This window comes from Pseudonaja textilis, chromosome 6, assembly GCF_049901715.1.
Source record: "Pseudonaja textilis isolate UNSWEBS1 chromosome 6, rPseTex1.2, whole genome shotgun sequence".
In the NCBI taxonomy this organism is placed as follows: Eukaryota; Metazoa; Chordata; class Lepidosauria; order Squamata; family Elapidae; genus Pseudonaja; species Pseudonaja textilis.
This window is the reverse complement of record NC_141995.1, coordinates 58,279,007-58,303,183: the sequence shown is the minus strand read 5'-3', so window position 1 is coordinate 58,303,183 and position 24,177 is coordinate 58,279,007. Positions and strand designations below refer to the sequence as shown.

The 24,177-nt window shown below is 39.6% G+C and overlaps 1 long non-coding RNA gene across 1 annotated transcript; it reads right to left on the bottom strand.

Moving 5' to 3' along the window:
• Window positions 1–5,492: 5,492 nt before the first annotated feature.
• Window positions 5,493–21,878, bottom strand: LOC148125493 (uncharacterized). The gene is made up of 4 exons (XR_015744174.1): window positions 21,808–21,878; window positions 19,921–20,077; window positions 6,967–7,054; window positions 5,493–6,018 (listed from the first exon to the last, which is right to left on the bottom strand). It is a non-coding gene; the product is annotated as an uncharacterized LOC148125493 (long non-coding RNA).
• Window positions 21,879–24,177: the final 2,299 nt, after the last annotated feature.

The window sequence follows — 24,177 nt, the reverse complement described above, 5'->3', positions numbered from 1 at the left end:
TCACGGTTGCAACTTGCGACAGTCGTAAAATGGGGCAGTCACATGGTTGTGTAACTTTTTTTGCATCAGTCATGAAAGCAAATCACCACAGTCGTTAAGTGAATCTGGCCATTTAGTGAATGCTGCAGTTTTTAAACAAGCTAATTGTTTGCTATGGTGCAGTTTTGCTGAAAACCAGAAATAAATGCTGTTTTATGGTCACATAACTGCAGGACACTGCAAGCAGCCATTGGTGCATCCCAAGCACCCAAAGGGTGGGCAATTGTTGGATCCTCGAACCCAGGTCATAAGTATCCCCCCCAGGTAGGTCCATCAGAACTTTGAATGATTGCTAAGTCATGGGGGATAAGCTGAGGGCCACCTATAGGTGATATTTCTCTACAAAGAAGGAGACAGGAAGAGGATATAAAAAGAGGGATGTGAAGTTTTTCTTTTTAATTTTGCTTCGATGCAAAAAATAAAAATAAAAATGGCAAAGCCTAAAATTAAATCAAATTGATGACTGAGGAATATTAGACAACTTGCACATATATGCTTATGCAAATTAGGAAATTTCTACTTCTAGATACAACCTTGCATTCTGAACTCACAGCAAAAGCCTGCAAAATGTGCTGACTAGAATAAAGCCCATTTAAGCTTTAATTAAATTAAAGATTATCAATACATTGTTTAGTCTCCTCTTAAAGAAAAGCTGCATTCCCCAGAATGTGTAAAAATATAGTAAAGCATTTGTAATATTTATTTACTCTAATAGTCAGATCTTTTAATGTTCACTATTAAATATTTACTGTTTAAGTTTATTGCTGATTCTTAATGGTCGTGAAATTCTATTGGTCTATGGAGAATCAGCTTCAGTTGCTGCAACAATAGATTTCTGCATTAAATATTTTTACTTCTATGGACAATGAAAATAAAATTCAAAAATAAGACCATTAGTTTTGTGCAAGGAAAGGAAAATCACAAACTTTCTGGTTTTCAGTAGTCAATGAAGCAATGTCAATTTTTAGAGAGGGGAATGTTGAAATTTAGCTCTAATAATTGGCTTTGCTGAATTTGGACAATATAAAGTCATAAAACACTACAATAGTATTATCCTATTATATGACATAAGGGAAGATCCAAGAAATCATCACACTGAGAAGTGGGTTTGAAACCCAAATACTCCACAGTGAAAAAGACTAGTTTTAATGTTCTTATTCTATCCAGGGAAACAAACCAACATTATTGTTTAATGCAATGTGAGAACACTGTATCCCTGGCCTGAGGGATCTGTATCAAGGCCCACAGGCTGAATCCAGCCCACACGGCGCTTACATCTTATAGTACATGGGGCCACCCTGGAAACAGTGATGGACTGGCCCATGCATGCCTCTACCAGCGAAAAGAAAGCTTGGAAGGGCTCCCAAACTCCATTTTCACTCTCAGAGCACTGCTGGAGGCTGTCACAGCCAAAAACGGAGCCTTGGAAGGATGCCCCCAACATGAGTTATGTTGAGCTGGCCATACTCACTCTGGCCACACCCAGCTTGGCCACACCCACCCAGCCCCTAAGGTCAAACACAACCCTGATGTGCCCCTCCATGAAATGGAATTTGACAGCCCTGCTTTAGGCTAACAGATACATTCAGACCTAGAAAAAGAATACATGTATCTGCCACACAATCTATAATGGTTTGTGGGAAATGGCTGTGGGAGATAGGGTGAATGATGCTGCCTAGTGGGATGTACAGGTAAGAGACCATAGAAGAGGCACAGCAGCAACTCCCCCTAAGTTCTTGGGCTGTAAAAGTGATAAAGAATCGGCAAGATTCTGTTAATGTAATTTTTAATAAAACAGCATTAAATTATATGGTGGTGTTTTCTCTCTAGTATGCCTGGTAATGCTGGGTATCTGGTCTGTGTTATGGGAGATATTCCTTAATTAAAGAGAAATGGCATTCTTTTTAAAAAAAAAAATTCTCAGAAAACATTGAAAGGATTTCAGAAGAGAAGGAGAAACTCCCACTTATTTAGAACTAGCCAATAATCTGGTGTTGCCCGGGTATTTATTTATCCCAATCCTGTATTAGACATGAAAATCTTGTAGTTGGGACTCATGCTGTTGTACTGTCTGTCACACAATTCTTCTATTTCCCCACAAGAGGGAGCTCTGTGAACCCGTTACCACGGCAGAAGCCATTTTAAGACACACCCCGCTGAGGGGGGTTAGGGTTGTCTTACCTTCACAGTATTTGTCTCCAGAGGGTAAGACATCTGTGTACCAAGTTTGGTTGAAATTGCTCGATGTGTTCCAGAGTTATGCTGGAACATACTTATATACAGCCTTTTATACATTAAAAATAATATAATAATAATAATAATAATAATAATAATAATAATAATAATAATAATAATAATAATAATATATTATATTAGAGAGACACACAGAGAGAGAGAATAAAGAAAGAAAGAATAAAGACAGAAAGATAGAGAGATAGATGGGAAGAAGGAGGAGGAGGAGGAGGAGGAGGAGGAGGAGGAGGAGGAGGAGGAGGAGGAGGAGGAGGAGGAGGAGATTATGATTTCAGTATTCCACTATGCAATAATTAAAATAACTTGCTTAAACCTAATTTTAAGAGAAAATTGAATGGATAAGAAAAGGAATGCATTTGCTAGTGATACATTCTTTGTTGTCCCTGATTAAAGAAACAGAAAACATTCTGTTGAATCAAAATTACTGATTTAAAGTTCCAACACAACTGCCCTTCAGGACTTCAGAAATAACCGCAGGCTGTTTACATCATAAAATATGCAACATTCATTCCATCCATCAAATTGAGCAGTTTGGCTATTGATTACTGTGTCTTGTTTTCACATGTCCTCCCAACTTTTCTAAGCCCATTTTTGATAATAAGAAAAAGTAATGAGGTGGAATTATTCATGTTTGCAAACAAATGGGTTATTTAGCAAGACCCTTTCATTAAACTGATCATTAATCACATAGTAAATAATCACTAATATATCCAGATATTTACAGTCTATTAAAATATGGATATGCTCTAAGCTTTGGCCACTTTTTAAAATATTTTGCCTCTCAGTTTTCCAGGTTCCAAACATCCTCCAAAATATTGATAATATAAATAATCAGAAATGTATTAAATTACTCTTATAATTATTACTTTAGATTCAGTAAACAAAAATATAAATATTTTAGAAGCATTGCAGAGATACAGATGATTAATTCATAAATATTATGGTTGAAAACAATTCAAAGGTAAACAAAGTATAAATGAAGGAAATCGTTATAGGATAACTTGGGGGTGAAAGATCACGCAGAGATTTTCAAAATAAAATAAATGTGTTTGGAGATTTTTTATTTATTGGATTCCTCAACAAGTATTCAAAATTTGATTATAATTCTTCCTAGTTCCCTTTTGAGTATATATTATTATAATGATAAACTCTCAGGAAGAGATTTAGTGTTTAGGTTATATTCCAAACAACTGGAGTTTGTCTACCTATGAAGAGTTTTAGATATATTGTGTTTGGGTTGCTGTGAAAATATATATCCTTTTGGAAGAACAATTGTGTATCAAACTCTAAAGTTGACTAAAAAAAATTCTCAAATCTTAACATTTGAACAAGACCATTAAATATGACTTGTTATGGATTTAATTTGTTATTCAATGGGTGGCCATTATTTGTAGAAACATAATCTGATTATTTTTGATATTGTTCAAAAGTATAGAAAGTTTAATTTTAGTGTATTATTGTATTGTGTTTGTTTTTTCATTTTTCCTTATGGTTTGTATTAAGATTTTTTTTAAAAAATATAGCTTATCTTTTAATTATTATTATTATTTATTAAATGTATATGTGATCAATTCCCAGTAGCCATATTTTAAATATTTGTAATTTTGAATAGTTTGGAATTGAATAATTTAATTTTAAACTATTCAAAATTACAAATATTCAAAATTTCCTATTATTTGTCACTTTTGGGTGAGATAGGTGGCTATATAAATTTGATTAATAAATTAAATAAAATATGTTTTTTATTATTCAAAAAATCATTTAAAACTAACATTAACAGAATATATGGATGACCTTTTTTTTGGTATACAATAGCTAAAGTTCCAAAGAAATGCTTTATAGTTAGAGTGGAAGAGTTCAACTATTCTAACATTTGCTGGAAATCTAACTCTGCTAAGAGTTAGAAGTCCAATAAATCATGGTGCCCTTTTTCTAACAATTTCATTTGTCAGAAACTTGAAGAAGGAACAAGAAGATGGGGTCTGTAACCCAGACCTTACATCAACAGAGATGAATTGGTTGAAGAAGTGAAAGTGACTAGAACCTTCAGAGAAAAAAAATATGAATGTCATCCTTGAGTTCATTATATCAAAGGAAGGAAGGATGCAAGAGTCAGTTCTATACTGGGTTTCAGAAGAGCACATTTTAATGAATTCAGATTAAAAGGAGGTCAGATCAAGTAGCTTGAAACCCTAAGGAGAAAAATGCATCCAGGGAGTATTGGAAGCCTAGAGTGAGATATTACAGGTGCAATTGCAAACAATACCTCCTAGAAAGAACCAAAGAACATCTAAATATGCCACTGTAGATACAGAAAGAGCTTTCTAAGATTCTAAAACAACAAAGGAACACGTATAGGTGTTGTGGCCCACCAGCAGCCAGTGGAGCTGGTGGCAAATTCGGACAGTGAGGAGGTTGGGGAGGAACATGGGCCAGTCCTGGAGTCTGGGGAAGGTTCTGACAAGGGCTCTGCATCAGAGGCAGAGATGGGTCCAGGGCCGTCCAACAGTTATCAGCTACCTTCGGAGTCGGATATCGAAGTTGGAGCTGGAACCTGCTCCCGATGTGCACATTTGCAGAGCTGCCAGGAGAAGGCAACAGCTAATGAACAAGGGTCAACTTGGGAGTAAAGGCACAGGTGGATGGCCTTCCCATAGGGAATAAATAGGAGCGAAAGGAGAGTGGTGTTTGCAGAAGACAATCAGTTCGTTTAATTAGTGTGAAGATTTGTTTATCTGAGTTCGTGACTCACAAAGACTCCTTGCCAAGTACAGTATTTCCTTGTACAGCCTTGAACTTGGAAGCTATTGGCCTGGCAATTCTCCAAGCCTGATAAGGACTGTGGTTGCTGGGACTTTGCTGGATGTGAATGTTAGGAATTCACATTAGCCACATTAAAAGGGGTTTTCTCAGGACAAGGAGTCTGTTTTGTGATTTTGTGAGAACAGTAGGAAACAGAAGGAAGGGAACATAAGCAAAGAAAGAAAGAGGCAATTATCCTAAACTGTGTGGATCAGAAAAAGAATAATCAGAATGACATAAGAGTTGCAAGAAATGCTATGAACATCAAAAAGCTTTTCAGATGTGTCAGAAACAAAAGGAAAGGCTAGCTTATACAGTAGGTGTTGTGGAGCTATGGAATAACTTGAGGCAAACATGGAGCGAACTTCAGCTTTGCTTTATTGTAACAATAAAGGGTCACCGTGGCTGCCGCGCTAACAAGGCATCCAGCTGGCAGACAACAGCTGATGCCATTTGACAGCTCCCTTTTATAGCCGGCTGTCAAACGGCATCAGCCAATAGGAACAGTCCATGTTCCTGCTGGAAACATGGACTGGAGTGAAGACTTTAGCTCAGTCTTTCCTGAACGCCACACTCCTTTTCCCCAGAACGGAGCATGCGTAGTCCTTCAGATAACTCAGGCGCTTGCGCAGGCAGCCAGATCTTCTAGGTTCTGATGGAGCTGCTGCTGGAAGGAACTTTTCTGCTTGTTGGGCAACTTCTGGTGCCGACGAAGGTGGCATCTCGGCTTCAGGTGTCTCTGGGAGAGGGACAGATGACTGCTCAGGTAGGCTTGCATTCCTGTCAGATTCATGGGAATTTTCTTCTGGCGCTGGCGGTTTCTTTGTCACGGGAACATCTTGAGGGCCATCTGCAGATGAACTCCAATGCCTTCTAAGTTGATAGATATGGCGGTGCCAAATGTGCCCGTCTTGCAGTTGGACCCTGTAAGACTTAGGACCAGTTACCACCACAATCTGCCCAGGCATCCACAAGGGGTGTCCTGCATAATTCCAGGCATAGACCTGGTCATTTTCAGCAAACTCCCTTGCCTGGCTATTTGATCCTAGGGGCATGACTGGGGCATAATAGGGATGGAGTCTGTCTAAGGTAGTCCTTAGATGTCTACCCATGAGAAGTTCAGCCGGGGACCTATTAGTGGTGGCACAGGGAGTCGTGTGCTGGGTTAGAAGATACTTAGCAAGCCTAGAATGCCAATATATGGGCCCAAGCCTTTCCAGGACCTCCTTAGCAGATCTGATTGCTCTTTCAGCCAGGCCATTACTGGCAGGATGGAAAGGAGCTGTAAGTGCATGCCTGATTCCCAGGTTAGCTAGGAAGACCTCAAACTCACAGGAAGTAAACTGGGGGCCGTTATCAGACACGATGGTGTCAGGGAGACCATGGGTAGCGAATATCCTTGATAGAGCCTTAGTGATGGCTTCTGAAGTTGTGGTGTTCAGCAAGGTCAGCTCCACCCACTTAGAAAAAGAATCAACCATCACCAGGAATGTACTCCCATGAAAGGGGCCAGCCAGATCAATATGCCCCCGGGACCAAGGGGTCACAGAGTCTTCCCACCTGCCTGGAGTGGATGTGGGTGGAGCAGGTCTGGTAACTTGGCATGGCTGACAAGCATTCACCCAACTTGCAATCTGAGCATCCATGCCCGGCCACCATACATAACTGCGAGCTAGGGCTTTCATTCTGACAATGCTGGGATGCCCTTCATGCAGGACCTTTAAAACTGAGTCCTGCAACTTGGAAGGGACAACTACCCTAGTTCCCCAAAGAAGACAGTTCTTGCTGGCGAGTTTTGAAAGGCACGAATTCGGGGGCATAAGGAATTGCAGGCCACCCCCTTCCCACCCAGTCAAGGACTTGGGCGATTACCTTGTCCCTGGCAGAGCGGGCAGCGATATTAAGGGCGGTGATGGGAAGTTTGAGATCGTTGATCAGAACGCCATAGTAGGCATACCGTCTGATGTGAAGAGAAAGGGAATTATTGGTAACTGTAATGGCACATTACACATTCTTAACTTACAGTATATCTCATGTCTGTCTTTTCTCAGAAGGAAAAAGAAAATGTTGCTGGCCATATGAATAAAGGAACAAGTTGACAGAATAAAATTTTTTTATAGGAAGTCTTAGTTGGGGGATAGGAGAGATTTCTATATTTTGTTAGTATAAAAGGTATCTGGACAATTTATTTATTTTCTTTTTTTTAAAATCATGTTGCTACATAATTGACATTTGCTCACTAGTTCTGTGTGTGGACATGAAGCCTAATATTTTTCTTCCTTCCTAAAACTGCAATTATTCAAGGATGACACCGATATAGGAAGGGAAAAAAGGCTGTATTTTTTCAACTAGCATAGCATCTGGGAAACCTTCTGCATTTAACAAAGTAAGGCAATGCTTCTTCGGCTGATCCTTTCCCCTTGAGAATTATTAAATATTGTCCAAACTTAAAGGATGAATTTCAACACATTATTCTAAGCAGATAATCTTTAACAATAGAAGAGACTTTGCACTGCACACAATGACTCTATTCCTGCCAAATACAGGTTAATTCTCAACTTACGACCACAATTGAGCCCAAAATTTATGTTGTTAAGTGAAACATGCAGTTGTTAAGTTAGTAACATAGCTGTTAAGGGAACCTGGCTTCCTCATTAAATTTGCTTGTCAGAAGGTTGCAAAACAGCAGGTGGTATTCAGCAGGTTCTGACCAGTTCTGGAGAAGCGGGAGCGAAAATTTTGAGTAGTTTGGATAACTGGCAAATACCACCTCTGATTGGAGATTTTACACTATCCTTCCCCTGCCACACCCACCAAGCCACGCCCACATAACCGATAGTAAAAAAAAAAAAATTGAATCCCATCACTGTCGCAAAAGCTGATCACATGATCCCAGTACGCTGCAACCGTCTTAAATATGAACTACTTATCAAGCATCTGAATTTTGATTATGCCACCAGGCACTTTTTTCACTGCTGTTGTAACTTTGAATGGTCAGTGAATGAACTGTTGTAAGTTGAGGATTGTCCGTATCAGAATTCAGGGAAGCCTCTGTAAGTAGGTCCAGGACACTAGCTTTAGATTCAGTGTCTAATCTTTATTTTGCTTTCATAGGAAGAAGCGTCAGGATAAGAGAGTGCAATATATCCTATACAGCGGTGGAATTCAATTTTTTTTTACTACCAGTTCTGTGGGCGTGGCAGGGAAAGGATACTGTAAAATCTCCAGTGAGAGGTGGTATCCAAACTACTCAAAATTTCCACTACCGGTTGAATACCACCTCTGATACTATGTACTGTATTGTATACTGTGGTGATATCCTATTACTATAGAACACAAAATAACAAATACATTCTCTACAATAGAAGGGGAAAAAATGAATTCTGATGAATTTAAGAAAACTTGCTTTGGCAGAACATTTTTCGAACATTAGATATACATGAGTTCCATTAATGTATTTCTCCCTTTTCTCTGTAAAATATTAAAATAGAAATTGCAAATCTCTTTGTGAATATGTGGGAAGGGAATTACTTCTCATTGCAGAAACCATATGTCATAAGAAACAAAATGAGTACTGAGTAGGATATCTTTTTATCTTGCATACCAATAGAACATATATTTAGACAATAAAAGCTCAATTCTTTCTCGATTATTATTTTTTCCTCCTACAAGCCTTATTTTAGCTCTGGGAAGAAAATAAGGCAGTCTGTGTATCTGAGAAATAAAATATTGCTTAAGCAAATATTCTACAGATGTAGAGAAAGATTTAGAATATAGCGATAGCAATAGCATTTAGACTTATAAACCAATTTACAGTGCTTTACAGTCCTCTCTAAGTGGTTTACAGAGTCAGCACGTTGCCCCCAACACTCTGAGTCCTAATTTTACCAACCTAGGAAGGCTAGAAGGTTGAATCAACCTTGAGCCGGTGAGACTCAAACTGCCAAAATGCTGGCAGTCGGCAATCAGCAGAATTAGCCTGCAATACTGCATTCTAACCACTGCACCAACATGGCTCATGCCAACACAGCTCCTAATATGCTCTAGACATTATTCTCTCACAGATGAATAAGTTGTAGTAGAAAATACACTGTCATATGACCTGAATTTCTGCATAACATTCATGGAAAACCATATGGCAGAAAACCAGTGGTGGGATTCAAACATTTTTTACTACCGGTTCTATGGGCGTGGCTTGGTGGGCGTGGCAGGGAAAGGATACTGTAAAATATCCATTCCCACCCCACTCCAGGGGGAAGGATACTGCAAAATCCCCATTCCCTCCCCACCCCACTAACCTACTTCCCAGCTCCGTTCTCCTGTGCAGGGCAAAAAAAGAAGACCCAGGCGATCAGCGGGGACTCAGGAGGCAGAGAATAGAGGTGGCATTTGCCAGTTCTCTGAACTACTCAAAATTTCCACTACCAGTTCTCCAGAACTGGTCAGAACCTGTTGAACACAACCTCTGCAGAAAACCATTGCATTAACTTGACAGGAATCTAGTATAACATGGGAATGTATGTATCCACAAGCACATTCACACGCAGACATAAATGATTTCTTAAATATATTCTACACCAAAGTGAAACATTTCCTTGCAACCAGGGGTTCGGGCGGACCTGTAGCTAATGTTATGGCTGCTTTGGTGAACCACCAAATCTCACCCCTGGCTGGTCCTTCCCATCTCACCCCTCCCGCCCCACCCTGCCCTATCCACACGGCCCCATTTTGGATGCGAGGTCAACGCAGGACATGCGCAGAGGCTCGGGAAGGATGAAAAACAGGCCTCCTGGAGGGTCCAGAAGGTTGGAAACAGGCCTGTTTCTGGCCTCCAGAGGGCCTCCAGAGCCCAGGGAAGACAGTTTTCACCCTCCCAGAGGCTTGAAGAAAGCCTGCAGGGCCTGGGGAAGGCAAAAACACCATGCCCGCTGTGGTGCAGGTGGCTGACTAGGCCAAGCCCACCATGGCCAAACCCACACAGCAACCAGGCAGAGAACCAGTTGCTGAAATTTTCGAGCCCTTTGTTAATTTTAGTTATGGAATAATAACTACTTTTTTATTTTCTTTGCATTCCCTTCCAGAGCAATAACAAAGTTTCACTGAGACCATTTTACTCATGCTATCAAACTCATAAAGAAAGAGGGGGTAGGGAACCCATCAGAGTGATATTTGGAAAACATTTTAGAGCAAAGTGTTATGAACATAGATATTTGCTGTCATCTGAGACTGTAGATTGCCCAGTTAAACAGATGGCTTTTGCATGGAATTATAACAACATTCCTTCTTTTGCCCAACCTGGAAGAAATCCAGACAATTCAGAGGAAGAGGGGAACTGCAATAACCACAGTATTTTTGTCCTCACAATTCTTATTTCCTGTATAATTCAGGTTTAGGGTGAGATTTGCACACACACAAAAAATCGTACGCTACAATCTCTTCATCAAGAATTTATTCACAGCAGTGTTGCACATATAGTAAATGAACTTGAAATCAAGTCCATCGTTACATAGTCTTAGTTATGATCTAGTCTTAGTTATGATTTCTTGCATATGTGAGCGAGCAAGATATACAGGGCACATGAGTGCCAAGAGGATGCCAAGAGTTACATATTAATATTCTAGGTTAGAGTTCAAGATGCGATGAGAATTTGCATACTTCACATTGATGAACATTGCTGCCAGCATGAAGGAATTCTCTGATAAAGTATTGATACTAAAGACTGAAACTTTCTCACTTCTAAATGGTGGAACCACTTAAGCTCATTGAACTATTCCTAAGCATGCTGCATTTTTATTCCCAGTGTGCTTTCTGTAAGTATGTGCTGCAGAGTCCCTTATTCTTGTGATACTCAATCCATCGGTATGACTATTCTGATAAGATTGGCAGCTATTTAATGAGTCTGGAGATTTATGAGGATTGAATACATTTTTTTCAGATGACATCATGAACAACTCCTATTGTGATAGGATGTTGTATAGATAACTCACATGTCTGAGAGATGGAGGCAGATCCAGGCTATTTTTTTAACGCAGTGACTCAAGCATGTGGAACCAAATCTTATTATTCCCTTTCTACAATAGGTGTTTTAGTCATATATTATACAAATACTATGAACTCAAAGTCTAGCTTTTAGACTTTGAACTCTAGAAATATAAACAAGCTATCCACTTTAACCCTCATTCTATATAAGGATTTTCAACAATGACTGTTTCCATATATTTTATGCTTTCTGAAATGTATTGATCAATTTTACTTTTCTCATGCCTCTCACAATTTTTTCACCAAAATGCCTTGTCTTCATGAAGTGTTTTGGGGAAACTATTTTTTTTTTGGAGGGGGGGGAGATAAAGTGTGTGTGTGTGTGTGTGTGTGTGTGTGTGTGTGCATGCACATATATACATATACATATACACATACACATACACATACACATACACACACACAAACACACACATGTATGTATGGTATTCAGCTTTGTTCAGGTATTTTCCCACGTCATTATAGTTGTGCTTTTAAAATTGTAGCAACGTTTTGGCAGAATCTCATCTGCCATCATGAGGTTTCTGTATTGTGTTCGTCTGTGAGTCAGACTTTCACAGCCGTTTCAGTTTTAAATTTGGGGCTAGCCTACTGCTGTGCCAGAATGGTTTTTTCTTCATCCTGATTGGTTTGGAGTCTTGGTCTGTGTTTGCTGTGTTCTGCTTAATTGGTGTTTCTAATATCTTCTGTCTCTTTTGTAGCTTTTTTTTGTCTTAATTGGCTGGCAACATTGTGTTTCCTGTATTGGAGGCTTTTAGTGCGGCTTAGCTCCGAGTAAACAGATAGCTATCATTTATTAGGAAGCTAGGTTTCATCTGGGTGCCTGGTTGGGGTGTGTTTGAGCTGGAGGTATCATGGGGGGGGGGGGTCTGTTTGTGCCCAGATGTTTGCTTGGCTTGTGATGTGAAGATTTTTTGTTTGTGAGTGCAGGCTTCCAGATAATTGACAGTCTGGTGGAGTCATCTCTTCTATTTATGCTTTCAGGTCTTTTTTCAATCTTCTGTTATCAGGGAAGCCATATAAATTTTAATGAAGTTTCATTTCCACTAACTTCTAAGCTATAATCTTCCCAAGTGAAAGATTCTGCCTTTTTGGCCTACTTAAGTGGGCATCACATCAATCTTTATACATGTCTCTTCACACAAATGCATGGCTTAAAGCTGCACATGACCAATATCACATTATTCAGAATAATAATGGAGTTTATATACAAATGATAATATGGTGGCATTATCACATTGTCACTAATAGCAACATAATAAAAGTTCATTTTGTTTACTTTGGTAATTTTAAACAAGTCAGTTCATGACACTCATTACTTGCTTCCTGAGTTAAGATAGCAGTCCCAGCCACAGCCTTACGGCACGCAGGCCATCCTTTTGCAACATTATCCAGCTGTTTAGAGAGATAAGCTACAAGGTGATGACATGTTCCTATTTTCTGGGTGAGGACACCCATTGCTACATTCTGTTTAGTGATCTACAAATAATTGAAACGGTTTATCCAAATCCGGGAGGCCTAAACTGTGGGCTTGCAACAGTGCCTGCTTGAGCAATTGGAAATGAGTTGCTTCCTGTGTTCCCCACTGTAGCGGCTCCTTATCCTGTCCTTCATAGAGGGGCTTGGCAATCAGGCTGAAATTGGGGATCCAGATACGACAAAAGCCAGCAGCTCCTAAAAACCCTCTCAAGTCTTTCCTGTTAGGTGTTGGGAGCTGACATATAGCCTCTTTGCGTTCGTGACCTAAGGTACATTTCCCCTGCTCTATGTCATAGCCCAAATATCGGACCTTTTCTAAAACCAACTGTGCTCTTTTTCTTAGAGGTCTTATATCCCAGGTCTTGCTATAGAAGTAACAATGCGTGTGTGTTTTTCCAGCAATAATCTTTTGTGTGGCCAGTAACCAACAGATCATCCACATAGCTCTTCCACTATGATTGGAAGGTGGTGACTGGCAAAGCCTGGAGGGTTATCCTCAGCCTACAAATGTGGAACATTGAATTTCTTCCATTCATCCTCATCTGGCCACCACGAGCCTCCACTGTTCTTCTCTGGGTATTGTTACGTTTATCTTCCCATATCCCAGTGTCATTGTTCCATCCTCTTCAAAGGAGATCTGAGCTCGAAGTTTGCACAACAAATCCCTCCCCAGGAGTGGGATAGGGCAGTCTGGCATATACACAAATTGATGTGTTATGGTTTGTCCTTTAGTTGTGCACATGAGGGGCTCCAAAAGGGGGCGCTGTAAAATACTTCCTGTTGCCCCCTGGATATTAATGGTGTGTGGGGAGGCCTGTGTTAGGAGCTGGGTTAGGACTGACCGTGTGGCTCCAGTGTCTACTAGGAAGGTAATAGGTTTGCCTCCTACATTTAGCCGGACCATAGGTTCTGGAAGGCGATCTGAACCCGGTCGGTTTCAGTTCAGGAGGGTTCTTTCAAATCCTTCCCTGTAACCTCACCCTCCCCAGCTTCCTCTCGGGGGTCCTCTGAGGCCTCTTTGGAAATTCTCTCTTCTTCCATCTAGCCTCTTTTCTTTGTTCCTTTCTGGACACTCACCCTTCCAGTGTCCCTCCTTTTTACAAATAGCACACTGATTACGTCCTAACCCAGATCTGTTGCCCCTTGCTCAGCCATTAATTCAGCCGCCATTAATTCAGCTTTTCTCTGCTCTTTTGATCTTTCTTCCGCTCTTCCTCTTTTCCTCTGTTTACAAACACCTTCCGTGCCACCTCCATTAGCTCGCTCATAGGCTTACCTAGTGCTCCCTCAAGCCTTTGTAATTTACAGCGTATGTCTGTAGCACTTTGTGAGATAAATGCCATTGCTAGCATTCGGGCATTTGCCTGATCAGTAGGATCTATGGGGGGTGTACATGCAGTAAGCGTCAATAAGGCGGGCATAAAATGCTTTGGGGCTTTCTGTGGGCTCCTGCAATACCAGGGAAGGTTTCAACATATTCACTGAAGGCTTCCCTGCCGCTCGGATGGCTTGCACAACCACTGACTGGTAATTTTGTATATGGTCCATATCCTGGTAAGGACTCCATTTAGGATCTTGGGATGGGAAGTGAGCCTCAACATGTGCTGCTAGATTTCCATCTGCCCTGACATCAGGTTTTAACATCTCAGTTACTGCGTTCCTAATCTTTTCCCTTTCTTCCAGATTAAACAGAGTCCCCATAGGTTGTCGGAGATCCATCCAAGTAGGATTGTGTGTGTCCACTATAGTTTTCACTAAATCTGCTACTTCTGTAGGTTTTTCACTAAAGGGACCATAATGTAGTTACCAGTTAAGTAGATCTGACGTAGTTAACGGTACATGTTCGAACAATGGTAAGGTGACTGATGCTGTGGGGTCCTCATGATCTGTTACAAGCTGGTCAACCTGCCTAAGCGGTGCAGTCAGGGATGTTTGTATTGTTTTGGCTCTTGTCCTTTCTGCCACTGGTTCAGCCTCTTGTTTAGGGTCTACCTGGGCAGAGGTCCCCGAGGGTGAAAGGTCAGCTTGGGCCGATCGATTCATCGTGTCTGGTGGATCCCCAGGGCTTCTCATGAGGGGGAATATCCGGTCTAGTCGGGCTATTAATCCTGATGCCCCAGAGGATTCTCCCCCATCTCACATCCTTCTTAAGCCAAGAGGGGGTACGTACGGGGATGGGTGCGGTAGTTCTTCTGGGCAGCTAGGCATGACTGGGGTGGGCTTCTTTGGTTTGGTCAGTGGTAAGGTTCATGACACTAGGAGCCTACACCGTTGCACTTTGACTTTTTATAAGCCATGGTGGACGGTGGTTTAATAGGTCAGGCCAAACATCTATGTAAGGAACTTGGTCTGGGTGTCCTAATGTGGGATGAAATACTAACTGATGAACCTGTACTGCTATAGAGGTGTCTATGGCTGGTCACCCTACTCCAAATGTTGGCCATTCTCCCTCACAAAACACCTGCAGTTTATGTCTACTCCACTTAAGACCATAGTCCTGAGATTCATATGCTTCCTTAAAGTGTTTTAGCATACATCCCAGTGGGGTTAGGGGCACACTTTCTCCACCTCCCATGAGCCACCCACATCACCAGACAAGACAATTGGGAAGAGAGGTTAGAAGAAGGTATGGGGTCCTTCCTATCTTGGTAACACCAGGGATTTCCACACACTCACATCCGACCCAGGGAGCAGGGTGCACACGGTCTCTGATGGGAACTGCGGACGCCACAGATAGTAGAAAGTTCCTTCCTTACATTTCTAGCATACATCTGAGGTACCTTTATATATCTTAACAATTTATCAGGCATTATTTAAGTGTTATATCCGCTTCTTCTATGGGCAGATGTTAGGATCCAATTCATTAGAGTTCAGTATCATGCATGCATTCTTAAAATACATTTTCAGATAGTATAGCATTATAAGAAGTTAAGTAAGCATTGAATGTATTGTGATAATCTTCTCCCATACTCAGTGTCCTCTTCTTCATTATTGTTTTCATTGATATCACTGGGAAACTAGCAATGTTTCTATTTGACGAGTGATTTATGACTGAAGAAATTTAATTGCTTCTTCCTGAGAACGTCACGTTGCCCAGAGTAGATCACAATTCTTGTGTGTATACTTGAGAAACATTTTTTTCTTGCTCAGAATAATGAAATGACAGTTGATCATGGGGGGGGAACTATTATTTTTGCACTCTGAATATTTGCCTCAAGTGACTTATCTCAGCCCCTTTAATTATACAGCTGTTCTGATATCTTGTTTGCCTATGTATATATAATAGTCTTTGTACAAATATTTAAATTTATGATAATTGGATGCTTTGACATTTATTAAAATGAAAGCATACAGTTTAGGAAAGGGAAAGTTAATATATGTTTCCATCCTCCATTCACTTGCAATTCTCCACAAATGAAACACACACAGACACCCTCCATTTTCCCCCACTCTGCTTGACAACTGCCATTTAATCCCATGAATTGGTTGGTCTAAAATGCTTCATTCTAATTTCCTCTCCAGTGGCTGAGCACTGGATGTCCATTTCATCCTGAGTTTCATGGCTGCTGTTCAGGGGTGGGCTTCAAAAATTTTAGCAAAGGGTTCTCCGCCCGGATGGGCGTGGCCATGGTGGGCAAGGCCTAATTGGCTTCCTGCACCATGGCGGGGCGGGGGGGGGGCATTTTTGCCCTGTCTGTGCTCTGGAGACTTTCCTCGAGCCTCTGGGAGGGCAAAAACAGCCTTGTCTTGGCTACCAAATACCTGTAGCCATTATTTAATCTCAAAATTAGAGAATGGGCTTTTCTCCAGTAACATTGGAAATAGGACTAGGCCCTCCAGGGCTAGTAGTATCTATCAACTCTCTCTAGAACAGGGCTGTTAAATTCCTGGCTTGTGGGCCGGATGTGTCATGTGCTGGCCACGCCCACACCCACGCCCGGTTTAGTGAAGAGGGAAAAAGTCCCAAAATGTCATGTGACACCACTGTGATGGCATGAGCTTGAAATGGCTGCTCTAGAAACTGGGATGGCTGCTCTATCAACTCAGCTCCACGTTAAGAAATACTATGTTCCCAGGCTCATCACAAATATATGAATTACTTTATTTGATGGCATTTCCTTGCCATTTAAGTCAGACCATTTCCCATGCTTGCATAATGACCTTGCCTGGTCTGAGAATGGTTGGTTCCCATCTCATCAGCTTGAGTCCTTACAGCTGTCTTCTTTGAATGAAAGAGCTTGCTGCTTTCATCATTCTGCCCCTATTGGCTGTCTACTTTGGATGCTGGTGTTTGCCTTACTCCACACATTTCTAAATATGCTCATTCCCACATGGAAAAGAAACATTTATTTTCTGGCTGCATTTATTCCACTATAAAGATATTGATGTGTGCGTCAGAGAAAGTTTATGGACCAACCTACAGTTTGCATTGCGTTTATATCTTGGGCCATGACAATTACGTGTATCTCTTTCCCTTCTTGTGAAAGTAATTGAGATATAAATAATTTAAAAACCTTGTCTTGAAGCTTTAAAATAATCATAACTGGGCTGCACCTTCCATGCTGCACAATGATTTTGTGTCATTTGCCGTTTTCCTTTGGTTATTTATTAATGTAGGTAAAAATGTTATGAAGTTCAACTGTTTCTGTCAAATGATACTGTCCCAGATCAGTTTACTGAATAGCATAAATAAATCTGACAGCACCAGCAAGAAAAAATAAATAAAACATGCAGAAAAATTATTAAACATTGTGAACTATCTCCATATTTAAGATTAATTATTATGAGATAACAATCCCTACCCCAGGATAAAACAAACTTAAGAATTTGCTTCCAATAATTATTGAATCTGATTTCCTTTTCTACTTTCTACATAAAATAGATAAATTTGCTTAATGGACTTCCCAACCGAAGCTTTTGTCCAGCAGGCAATTCCATTAGTTACCATAAAGAGTCTAGCTGATGCTAATTCATGAAAATGAGTACACAACTTAAACAATCTATATTGGGAATGCAACATTTTCATCATATATTTCCATCCTATAATTGATCATTCAGGGACAAACACAGTGGGCTGCCTTCTCCAAAGTGTTAAGTTTGGCTTTGAATGTGGTTTCATGAAGACGTTTTATAGTTTAAAAACAAAAAACATTGCGTGCTTTGCTTTGTTATGATGTGTGTAAATTAAGCATTGCTCTGTTTCTCAATTCTCTCCATCCATTTGTTTCTCTGGCTTAATGGGTCTTACTGCCCCACAATAGTTTACCATTATAGCAAAAGCGCTTAGACTCATATAGCGCTTTCACAGTGCTTTTACAGCTCTCTATACGCAGTTTACAGAGTCAGCATATTGCCCTCCACAATCTGGCTCCTCATTTTACTGACCTTGGAAGGATGGAAGGCTGAGTCAACCTTAAGCTGGTCAGAATCGAATGCCTGACAGTGGGCAGAGTCAGCCTGCAGTACTGAATTCTAACCACTGTGCTACCACAACTCTATCAGTTATCCATAATGTTGGGGAATAAGAAACCCAGTTCATTTAATACATTTTTCAAATTCATTCTATCATCAAAAACTCTGCATCTTGTTTAGCTAAAGTAGGCTTTCTATACTGGGCAATAACTCCTCCAATCAACAAAGAATGATTCAAATGCGTGTCTTTTGTAAAGTATACATTCAAAATATTTATCTTTCTGTCTGTCTTCAATCTACTGACAGTAAGTATCATTGGAGAAGAAGATAAAAAAAACCTTTCCCCCTTGTGGGTTCTTGATAGGAACTGAGTTTTATTTTATCTTTCATGAAATAGTAAATAATGTAACAGGCTCCAATCTGAGTTGATCACCAGGACCAAAGGTTTATTCTTCCAAGTTTTCACACTCATGCTGGAGTCTATCATCAGTAAAGAATGTAATTTTTATGACAAGTTCCCAAGTACAGTAGAAACAAAGATGGGCAAAATATAGTCATTTAAGGCAGAGAAATGTACCCATAATTTGAAAACCAATTCAGTCTTGTTCATTTAGTATTTTGAATGATCAAACTTCCAGTTTTGCCATTCACAATGTTTGCAGCCATGCTAATAAATCTGGGAGAAGAAAAGAATAGGCATATCACAGTATGAATCCTGTGTGGATTTTTCACCCCTCCTAACTGGAAGTTCATTTGGAAAATGTCAGGAAATTGTTGAGGTAACCTGGATTAAAATCCTCCAATCTGTCTTTTTTTACACACCATATCCGTTTGAATGTATGGACAATGATGTGAGGGAGGGAATGTCTAAAATCAGATCCATTAGGAGGAAAGGAAGGAAGGAAGGAAGGAAGGAAGGAAGGAAGGAAGGAAGGAAGGAAGGAAGGAAGGAAGGAAGGAAGGAAGGAAGGAAGGAAAAAGAAAAGAGAAAGGAAGGAAAGAGAGAGAGAGAGAGAAAGAAAGAAAGAAAGAAAGAAAGAAAGAAAGAAAGAAAGAAAGAAAGAAAGAAAGAAAGACTAAAGAAAACCCCCAACTCTGATTTTTCTGTTATTTATGATGGGAATGTATATTTGCTGGCTGTTGAGAGCCATATATTAGAATGAGAGTTGTGGTTTTGCTTTAGTTCAATTTCTAAGTGCATTTCAAAATGTTGGGTCAATGCCAAACATACTAATTGTTCCATTACATTTAAGGTAGACAATATAGCATTTTCCAGATTTCTGGATTTCACTTCCCACCAGCTCTAGCCAGCATGGCTAGCACTACCAGTTGGAATTTGCTGTAACTCTTTATACAGCATGGATGGCTAATGAGATTTCTCCCAGTTCATAGGTAAGCATGTGGCAACTGGAACCTTCAAGGTTTACACAATTACAACATTTCTAAAACAAGTGTTAATCCCTTTCTAAAAGTTATTCTAACTACTTATATTAAAGATAATATGATCCTTGGCGCTTGGTTAGTTTTAATTGAAGTTCAGTCTGTAAAATCATAGCTCCAGACCTAATAATTATTGGCATAAAACCAGCAATAAACCTGGTTACAGAGTAATTACAGTAACATATGACTGGTATTCGGTTTTCTAGGATCACTCTAATTGTAATTTATGTAATTGTTCTGTTCTCACTACACATTAGTCTGTGTGCAGCTAAACATGCAGCTAAACCCACCTATTCTCCAATAAAACAGACAGATCTGGATTCAAAGGACAGGATGTGATGAAACTGGGGAAAATAGGGATACATATAATGACAACTAAATACAAGGTAGAGGTAGACAGTATTAAGTTACTGCTGAACATAACAATTAACAAAATACAAGCAATTTAAATCTCACCAGCAATGCCCTGTGCATGGGATGTGGGCTTGTCCTTGATTGACGATGTGCCACAGATTAAGATGGATTCTTCCTTGTGCTTCTGCCTTCTCCAAATGCTAAAGGAAATGGAGCCTGGCTTCCCAGCTTCCCAGTGCACTTGTTTTGAGAGTGTGGGCTGAGGGGTAATGAAGTGTGGTCAGTTTCAAACAATATAATTGTCTTTCTCTAGCCACTAGATGGGACTAGAGAGCAACAACAGTATATAAAGATCGTATATTGGGGCATATTTGTCCCTCTGGCCACTAGTTGGCGCTAGAGAACAACAGTATATAAAAGTTATATGCTGGGGCATGACAGTAATCATTTAATAACTTGATGAATGTATGTTATACATTTTGTACTTACAGTTTACTCAGCTGTTTGCTGAATTTTAAATTAATAATTTAAACTTACATTTCACCATCTACTCCAAGAAGAATGCATGCCTTGAATAACTTTCTACAACTTTCTTATCCCTTATGATTGTTGAGATTTGGTGGGTTTATTTTCATTGAGGAATTATTTTCATGATGTTTTTGACTTTTTGCCTCTCAGTGCATTTGGAAATTAATAGCATGCAAATATAATCAATCAGTCAGTCATACATCAATTACATTTTTGCAGTGAAATGCACTCAAAACTTTAAAGGCCTCTTATAAAAAGTCAAATGATTTTAATGTTACCCTGAAATTCCTAGATTTATCAGAAAATTAAAAGAACACTTAAAAATACTAAGGCAAAACATGAATGCTCTTTACAATCAGCTATCCATAAATCCCTAGTGCAAATTATATGTGGAAATCTTTCATCTTTATATATAATAAAAAGCATTTTAAAAAAGCACACAAATTAATATTGTATTTTTTAAAAAAATCTGACACAATTTTAAGCAGGAAATGGAAAAACAATAATTTTCTGACCCACCTTCAAAAGATATCTGTGCTCCTTACAAAAACAGCATTCTAGATCTAATCAGATTTGCAAAATCTTTTGATGTCTCTCATGAAGGGAATGGGACAATTTGTCATGGCCAACTCACCATGGCCAATTCACCATGGCCAACTCACTGTGGGATACATCACCACGGACAACTCACCATGGAACAATTCGCTGTGGAACAATGTAACTATTCTATGTATTTATTTATTTTATTTATTTATTTAAAATAAATAAAAAATATTTTAATCTTTGCCACTAACATTTTATTCTGTCCTTCCTTTTGCATCCTTTCTTTAATTATTCTATTCCACCATTTCTTTTATATTAGTGTAACTCTTGTCCTGCAACACGTTGACCATGGTGAGTTGGCTGTGACCAGTTGGTTATGGCGAATTGGCCATGGTGAATTGTCATAGACCCCTCATGAAAACAAAATTCCATACAGTTTTGCCCACAAACATCAGAAATTGGTTGCATTTATTTTAATTTGTTTAGTCCACACCCATCCATCCTCTATTCATTTTTTTTTAAAAACTAAGCCCGTATATGATTTCATGAGCCTTAGAAATCACACAGATTTGGGCTATTATTATAATCATTTCATTAAGTAGGGTTTTGCTAGAATTAATTAGTTTGGGGAGATATGTTTTCTGGAGAGTGCATTTTAATTAAAATGAAACAGGCAGCAAAATCATATTACTCTTGATATAAAGTTGATAAAATAACCTTCAGATGGCCACTCTGCTAGAGGAATTAACATATTTCAGAACTGCTGTAGTTGTGTAAATCATGGAGACCGGAAGTTATTCTGTTCAGTTGTGAATGTCCTGGCAACATAAGTTTCTTTTAAGTTGCAGTTAATTATTAGTGAATTAAAAGTTATTGCTCTGTTTTCTTAGCATAGACTTCAGAGTAAGTATAACTTACAACTATTTGTTAAGGAACAGTTTAGGGAAAGTTTAGATTGTCTCAGTCTTACATGTGTGCATTTCCCTACTTTTCTCCTAAGTTTGTCTTCTTCTAGTCTAGAGGTGTCAAACTGGCAGACCATGGACTGGATGTGTCACATGCAGGCCACATGAATTCCATCTCTGTGAAGGGGAAAATGTCACAAAAAGTCACACCCTGAGTTTGACATGTTATAGTCCAATAGTGGCTAACCTTTTTGGGCTCCTGTGCCCAAAATTGTGCTTGTGCTTGCGCTCGCGTGCTTGTGTGCCAGCACCCCCACGCCCCCTGAGCATGTGCACACGGTCCCCCACACACGTCACCCCCTTACCTTCACTGCACAAGCGCAAGCCTCCCAGCTGATTTTTTGGTCCATTTGAGGCCTTTTTTTGGCCTCCCAGAGGCTCGAGGGAAGCCAAAATTTCCTCTTTCCGGAAATACAGGAAGTGATAAAACGGCCCTGTTATTTTGGCCTCCAAAGGCTGCAGAGGCTTCCCTCAAGCCTCTGGGAAAACAAAAAGGGCATCAAATGGGCTGAAAAATCAGTTGGGAGGTGCGCGCATGTGCAGTGAGTTTGCTTGGGGCTCGTGTGCCATAGGTTCACCATCACAGTTATAGTCTATTGCAGTATGTCTTCAGATTTGCAGGGCTACACCACAAAAGTTGACATAAAATTAGTCATTGTTTAATACAAGCTGTTATTAAAAGCAATATTCAGTGATCTTGAGAAATAGCATGGTGAAACATCACGGATTTGTCAGTTTTTACGTATGTTTCTGCACTATCACACAAGTTTATATTTGATAGCCAGGGAACAGAAAAGTTTGCTGATTCCTACTGTGAATGATCCAGTCAAGATTGGATGATTGTAAAGTATACTTCGTTTTCTCATGTTTTCCATGTAACATATCTTTAAAATATTGTAGAAAATGTAAATGGTTGATCCAATTTTGGATCCTGCTGCAAAAACCCGCAAAGCCAAAGTTGTAACAAACAAACAAGCAAAGAAAGAATAAGCAATTAATCTGTTTGTCTACATTACCAAATTTTCTTGTCCAACATTTTAGCCATTATATAAATATGTTTCCTGTTTTCACATTACCTTTTAAGAGATAACTACTAAGTCATATGATTAGGCTGAATATTTTATAGTCACATTTCTTGCTTGGTGATGGTAGTTATCTACCAATCTGATCTTTGTTGGCTGCAACTTAAGAAGAGTCAATTAAGCACAAACGAGTCCCACAACAGTTCTTCCTTACATATGGACAAACTTTCAATCTTTACTGAAGTAATCATCATCTGTGGATCTGAAAAGATCCTTTTGGAATATATGCATAATGTCATAGGTGGAAAGGAGCATGCACCTCTATGCTTTGGATGCTTCTGGATTGAAAGGATTTGTTGTTGTTAGTTGTGAAGTCATGTCCGACCCATCGCAACCCCATGGACAATGTTCCTCCAGGCCTTCCTGTCCTCTACCATTCCCCAGAGTCTATTTAAATTCAAGCTGACTGCTTCAGTGACTCCATCCACCACCTCATTCTCTGTCATCCCCTTCTTCTTCTTTTGCCCTCAGTTGTTCCCAGCATCAGGCTCTTCTTTAGTGAGTCCAGTGAATTGAAAGGATTAGCCAGCTATAAACTGTTGTCTAGGGAATGCCCCAATGTGCCCCAAAAAGCACACATTTTTTGGAGAGGCTTCTTTCATGAGCTCTCACTGGGATGCCAAACCTTGAGACAACAGTTCTAGCCCTTTGCTATTCAACAGGTGAATATGCCTGCCCAATCTAGTATAATCAGCACATTCTTAAATTTTCTCTCCATTTAATTGAACATTAAATGCATATTTTTCTATTCCATCTTTCAGGAACAAAAACAGCATATACAGCATTCCTATCCCCTATAATGTTATGATTATAACAATACTATGATTAATAATCCTAAAACACACACAAAAAATGATTTGCCCAAAGTCTTTATATGACCTTCACAGAGGAGTAAAATTACAGGCTCCCTGAAGATTTGAACATTGATATATAGGTATAGATTCTGAGCCAGCAAGGGTCTACATGCAAATGTATTTATATGGCCATCAATTATAATAATAAGAGATCTGCAGCTACTACAGTTTATTTTTCCATTTTGGTAAAACAGTTGTAACTGTGGAGAGAATACTCTGTGTCCCTTAGGAAGAAAGATAGAGACTTTAATGGCCGTTTTAATGATTTTTACTGCTCTCCTGATCTTAGTGCTTTATTTCTATTGATTTTATAATGAGAATCCATGAGACAATGGGAATAGCAAAGTTTCTCAACCTGGCATATCTTCTTCCGCTGTCCCTAGAAAA